Genomic DNA, 6697 nt, shown 5'->3' with positions numbered 1-6697 from the left:
AAATATAACATACAAGCTACTAAATCAGTATTCTGGAAAAGCTGCCAATGAAGCAGTAATGAGCTTGCTTCTCTTCTCCTTTAAATCTAGGCCCTATCTCCATTTTTAGTTAACATCCAACACAGAGATAGAGAATTTTTCATTGAAAAGAACCCCCAGGTGTAAAAAATCAATAACTTATGGAAAAGGCAGATTACGGATCAGATCGTACTGAAGAAATGATCTCCACCTGTGTTTCCTCAAGTCCAAAGAGATCAGTGCATTATGGGTACAAACTATCCATCCATTGCATGTCTAGCTGAACCATATGAAGTGTTATCAGCTTTCACCTTCCTCTTGCCAAACTATCGGCTACTCCAAGATCAACCAGGGAGATAAACAATTATTCAACACTGTTTCTTGGACAATTTATCAAGATGGTACCTATGAAAGTGTCAATGTTTTGAACCATTCTAACTGTATACGAGAGGAGAGGAAATCATATTAAAAATGTTAACGGTCCATCTGAAGTATGGAATGGCTCAATAAAAAACATTCAAAAACATGAAATAATAACAACTTGCATTTATGTAGCATGTTTAATATAAGCAAATTGCCCCAAGGTCATTCACAAGCGTTTTATAGTGCAGCATAGCCCCTTTAAGGGGCAATTGTTCATGGGCCACATGACTGGACTGAAGCCAATGGAGCATGAGCATGCAAACCTGGGCCAATCAGGAGGGCAAGCAGTCCTAAAGTTGGAGGGCTTCAGTTGGAGATTGGGTGTCGTTAGGAGTCGACCTGTATTCGTTACTGCGATTGAATCCTTTGTATTTGATACTGAGTCACATAAGGAGATATACAGAAGATGTGCAAACATTTGGTTAAAGGTGTAGTTTTTAAGGAATGTCTTCAAGGAGAAAAGAGGGGCAGAGAGATGGAAAGGATTATGGAGGTAATTCGAAGACCAGAATTCTACTGCCCCATTCGCCATGGGAATCAGAGAGGATAATGGGAAGGTCTGTTGACCTCAGGCAGGATTTTACAGTTTTGGGATGAGCGAGGCCGTAAAATCCCACCCTGGAGTCCAATATCAGAGCAATTAAAATAATACTCCAAAAGAATACCTTAATTTTACAACATTGTCTTCAGAAGACATCAAATCAATATGTTGTAATATGTTTTAATGTGAATTATTCTCATATATCTGTAAGATAAATAATGTGTGTTATACGAGAGACTCAGGGACATAAGAAGACACGTAACTGAGATGACACATCATTAAATAAGTGCCACCTAGTGGATGTCCTTTGTATTACATGACAGAGAACAATTTGGTTCCACAGTGAATTATTATCGGACAAGTTAATCATTATAGAGCACAAAAGCATTTTATCTTTGCCTCTGGTGAGGTTTTGGTACATCACTATTACTGAAGCTGCAGGAAAACTCAGCATCAGGCATCCTAAAATACTCAAAGCCATCTGCTAGTAAATTTAGTTTGACCACTTCAAGTCTGATCTCCTCATATTTACCAAGTTATTAGTCTATAAGAGTTTGATGTTTATGATTAATTGTAGCTAACACTGTGTAGGTTATCCTGTTTGAAGCTAAATTTGATTCACTGCGATTGCATCTGAAGATGTAACAGCTTCAGGTACTTCCGCAATTTGTGATATCCAACCGTAAACCAAACTGGTCCAATCAAAGTCCATGCAGGAGGGATATTACAGATCCAAGCTGACAAGACAGGGCCCATTATTCCTGTCTTGGGCTCGATCGACAGGATCCAAACTGATAGGAGCAGGTATTACACTTCCAGTGCTTGATCTGAGCATCATCTTAGCCTCAATGTAACTTCATTGACTTTTATCAAGTGTCGTAGGATCAACAAACTACACTTGATCTTAGCTGAAAGGTTGGTGTTGCTTTAGATAAGTAACAATGTGTTACATCTGAACTTAAAATACTGAAGGAAGGCAACATCCTAAACCAAACGACCCACATTCGAAGTTGTATTCAATACCATTTGCAACAACTCAACTGGGGCTAGTGTAAAGGACTTCATTTCTGATCTGAAGCCCTTTATTTAAAAAATAGTTAACAGAATGTTGGGTGAAGAATGTCACATTTAAAGTAGTTGGAGGGAGGTTAGGAATATTGGGGTTTATTAACCTGATGTTGTGAGACTTCTTACTTTATTAATCCAGTCAGGCAGAAAGAATTTTCCACTGTTGAGGTTACAGCACCCTCAAGTGGCTGTGTGACAATATTACAGCTGTGAACCCAGAGTGATGAAATCTGGGCAGCCCACGTGAGGCTGACAGAAAGGCTGAATGGATTCCACCTTCCCTGTCTCGACTTATCCTCAGCATCTCTTAACCAGACAAGGTCACCAACTCAGAGCCTGCTAATTCCAGCAGCGTGCGTTTGTGGCTAAATCAGTGGCATCTGCGCTGAACTCAGCTACATTCATCAGATGAATAATGACCATCTACCAAAAGATACTGTAAGGTGAATTGGTCACTGACTCATGACCATCAAGGTGATGATCTTCCACTGTGAGCAAGAAATGAAGATGGTGGATGTTGGCCCATAACTTCCTGCCTTCTCAGTGTTGGATTTAGGGGCTACCCCAGTGACGCGCGTGTGAATTCCTCTAAGAGGTTTCCAGGTAAGAGGTTTCCCTGCAATTGTCCAGAAGCACTAACTTCCCCAGGACAATCATGCCGAGCTGACAAACACCCAACAAAGTGATTTTAATCGCTAACTTTGGATGGTTTTGCCAGTTTTACTCAAAGTTATGATGAAATAGTTAGAAGAAATAAAAGGACTTCTAAATTCAGCGTAACTATTTTAAACACCCAGATCGAGTCCTGCATGTGACACCCCTATGATCCCTGAGGAGGCACCCCACAATCCTGCAAATGACACACCGAGATAGTACTCCCCATTCCCCAATGGCCACACCCTCGAACGACCCTTCCAACCCCCCCTCAGCCTGACACCACGACACTACCCACATTGCTGTCCAATTCCCTCCCCCAATGTCTGACTCCTCACCCCAGTTGGAACCCCTGACTTACTCCTCCTCCCAATGACTGAATCCCCCACAAACCCCACCCCCACCAGATGTCTGACACCCCCCAATAACTCACTCTGCGTGATGTCTGTCTCCTCCCCCTGATGTCCGACTCCTCACGATGTCCAACTCCTCCCCATCGATGTCCAATGCCCCCACCAATGCTCGACTCTACCCCAAGTATCTGAACCCCCTGATGTCCGACTCCTCACCCCACCATTCTAAGGAGGTTTTAGCCCATTGACGTCAACAACTGGGAGACAGTTGATGATGGTTGTGACCTTTGCAGGCTGAATGAAAGAGCATTGGAAGAGACAAGGAGTAATGAAAGATACCAAGAAGGCAGCTTAGGATAACACACGACCAGGAACTGGCCCCTCCAGTTTGATTTTCATGTTTGCTGATGACATCACCGTATTGGGTCGGATCTCAAACAACGATAAGACAGAGTATATGAAGAAGATAGAGAATCTGGTGAATTGGTGTGGCAACAATTTCTCTCCCTCAATGCCAACAAAACAAAGGAGATTGTCATCGACTTCAGGGAGTGTAAAGGAGAACACGCCCCTGTCTACGTCAATGGGGATGAAGTAGAAAGAATCAAGAGCTTCAAGTTTTTAGGTGTCCAGATCATCATCAATCTATCCCAGACCCCGATGCTAACACTATAGTTAAGAAAGCTCACCAATGCCTTTACTTTCTCAGAAGATTAAGGAAATTTGACATGTCAGCTATGACTCTCATCAACTTTTACACAGGCACCATAGAAAGCATTCTTTCTGGTTGTATCACAGCTTGGTTTGGCTCCTGCTGTGCCCAAGACCACAAGGCACTACAAAAGGTCGTGAATGTAGCACAATCCACAATGACGCAAACCAGCCTCCCATCCATTGCCTCTGTCTACACTTCCCGCTGCCTCAGCAAAGCAGCCAGCATAACTAAGGACCTCACGCACCTTGGACATTCTCTCTTCCACCTTCTTCCTTTGGAAAAAAGATACCAAAGTCTGAGGTCACGTACCAACCGACTCAAGAACAGTTTTTTCCCTGCTGCTCTCAGACTTTTGAATGGACCTACCTTGTTTTAAGTTGATCTTTCTCTACACCCTAGCTATGACTGCAATGCTACATTCTGCACTCTCTCTCATTTCCATCTCTATGAATGGTATGTTTTGCCTGTATAGCGCACAAGAAATAATACTTTTCACTGTATGTTAATACATGTGACAATAATAAATCAAATCGAAATCATGCACCTTCTCAGCTACTGTCTTCCCCTGCAGCAAGTGTGGCAAAGCCTGCCAGCAGAGTCACACTAGACAATGCTTAACACAGGGTGCTGACGTCCATGGAGCAATGCGTCACCTGAGTCAAAAGATTGTCACCACAACTGTAAAGACTACAGATCATTCAATGGGATTAAGATCACCGAGTTCCCAAATTAATGCCTTGGTGGTTATTATTGACTAGAAACTTAGTTAGACCCACCACGATAAAAACTGTGGCTACAGGGACAGGTTCAGAGGTTAGGGGCGGGATCTTACAGCCTTGATGTCCCTAAACTGTAAATCCCACCCAAGGTCAATGGCTCCTTCCACACTCCGCCCCTTGCCCGGTCCGATTCTTGTGGTGGGCAGGATGGTAAAATTCCCGCTTAGGTCTTCTCTGGTGAATAACTCACCACCTGATTTCCCAAAGCTTGTCCACAAGGCACAAGTCAGGAGTGTAATGGAATACTCTCCACCTGGATGGATGAGTGCAGCTCCAACAACATCCAGGATGAAGCAGGCCGCTTGACTGGCATCCCATCCACCACCTTAAACATTCAGCCTCTTCACCATCCGAGCAACATTGGAACCCTGTGTACCATCCACAAGATGCATTGCAGCAACCCACCAAGGCTCCTTCAACACCACCTTCCAAACCTTTGATTCGTACCACCTGGAAGGAAAAGGGCAACAAATGCATGGGGACACCATCACCTGTAGGTTTCCCCAACAAGACACACATCATCCTGACCTGGAACCATATCACTGTTCCTTTACTGTCACTGGATCAAAATCCTAGATCTCCCTCTCTATCAGCACAGTGAGTGTGCCTACACCACAGGGATTGCAGTCATTTAAGGCAACTGACCACCACCTTCTCAAATGTCAATTAGTGACAAGCAGTAAATACTGACGTCCCATGAATGACTAAATAAATACAGCTGAAATTCTATTTGAGTCTCTTCATTCATCCATCCCGAATAACAATAATCTCACCAAAATAGCATCACAGTTTCTTACAAGATTTAAGAGATTTCATCTGCAGCACTAACGTTATCTGAGATTGCTCTTTATGTAGGTCTTTTTTCCTAAAAGATACTGTATTGCCAGACAATGGAACTGACATATTCTAACACACTTTGGATTTCTTTGTATAATTCCTTAACTCTGTACATCAGAGACCTTGCTAATTGTATAAATGAGCTGATTGATGAATAGTCAGGCAGAAAGAAGCTGACAATAAACAGGAGAATTGTGCATCACATCTCATTACACAAGCTTATCATGGTGACTGTGCCAACCGTGTGTTTTTCCTTCTGTGTTGTGATGAACTGAATGAGATCACACTGCCCTCAGCACAAAGTTAAAGTTTATAACTTTAATACTGAAGGTGCTTTATTGCAGCATCTGAACCGATTCCCAACTTTACTTCACAATGGTAAACATAACAGAAGGATAATTGGCTCTCTGGCAGGTTAGAAAGGTACAGCTGTCTGTTGGGGACATTGAGCAGAACTTGGTGTTCAACAGGAAGCAGCAGTATGTACTGTTTACAAGAAGCACTGCAGAAATTCACCAAAGATCCTTAGATAACACTTTCCAGGCACATGACCACTTCTACATTGAAGGGCAAGGGTGGCAGATACATGGCAACACCACCACCCGCAAGTTCTCTCTAAGCCACTCAACATCCTGACTTGGACATATATTAAGGGCAGTATGTGCTTATACAGCACATTATACAGTATGTGCTTATACGGATTATACTCTTAGGGATCATTTCTGGCCTTTTGGCTCAGATCAAGTGTAGTATCGACATGCTGCTTTTGGTTGAAGTCGTTAGGTTACATTTGAGCTTCATTTGAAGCAATTTTTTAAAGCGGCATCTGGGCCTTCTGGCTAAGATACAAATGAGATCAGGCCTTGGAGGTGGAGCTACACCTACTCCAATCAGCTTGGATCATGTAGGTCATGCCCAAGACAGAAGGTGAGAGCCCTGTCTTGTCAGCTTGGATCGGGAATGTCCCAACTTGTTCGGACTCTGAATTGGCTTTAATTTGACTTGATTGGATTGGAATAAAGTAAACAAAAAAAAATTTAAAGTTTGTTATTGTCACAAGTAGGCTGACATTAACACTACAATGAAGTTACTGTGAAAATCCCCCAGTCACCACACTCTGGTGCCTGTTTGGATACATTGAGGGGGAATTTAGCATAGCCAATGCACCTAACCAGCACATCTTTCAGACCCACACAGATACGGTGAGAAGGTGCAGACTCTGACAGGCAGTGACCCAAGCTAGGAATTGAACCCAGGTCCCTGGTGTTGTGAGGTAGCAGTGCTAACCACTGTGCCACCGTGCCGCCGT

The 6697-nt window shown here is 43.1% G+C and overlaps 1 non-coding gene across 1 annotated transcript; it reads left to right on the top strand.

Annotated features, from left to right (window-relative positions):
* The first annotated feature begins 6103 nt into the window (after positions 1-6103).
* LOC145356727 (U2 spliceosomal RNA) lies at positions 6104-6294 on the top strand. Its single transcript, XR_013889200.1, has one exon. It is a non-coding gene; the product is annotated as a U2 spliceosomal RNA (small nuclear RNA).
* The last annotated feature ends 403 nt before the right edge of the window (positions 6295-6697 follow it).

The sequence above is a fragment of the Carcharhinus amblyrhynchos genome, chromosome 21, assembly GCF_965287045.1.
Source record: "Carcharhinus amblyrhynchos chromosome 21, sCarAmb.v2.hapA, whole genome shotgun sequence".
Classification (NCBI taxonomy): Eukaryota; Metazoa; Chordata; class Chondrichthyes; order Carcharhiniformes; family Carcharhinidae; genus Carcharhinus; species Carcharhinus amblyrhynchos.
The sequence above is the reverse complement of the archived record's forward strand: the minus strand, read 5'-3'. Positions and strand labels throughout refer to the sequence as shown.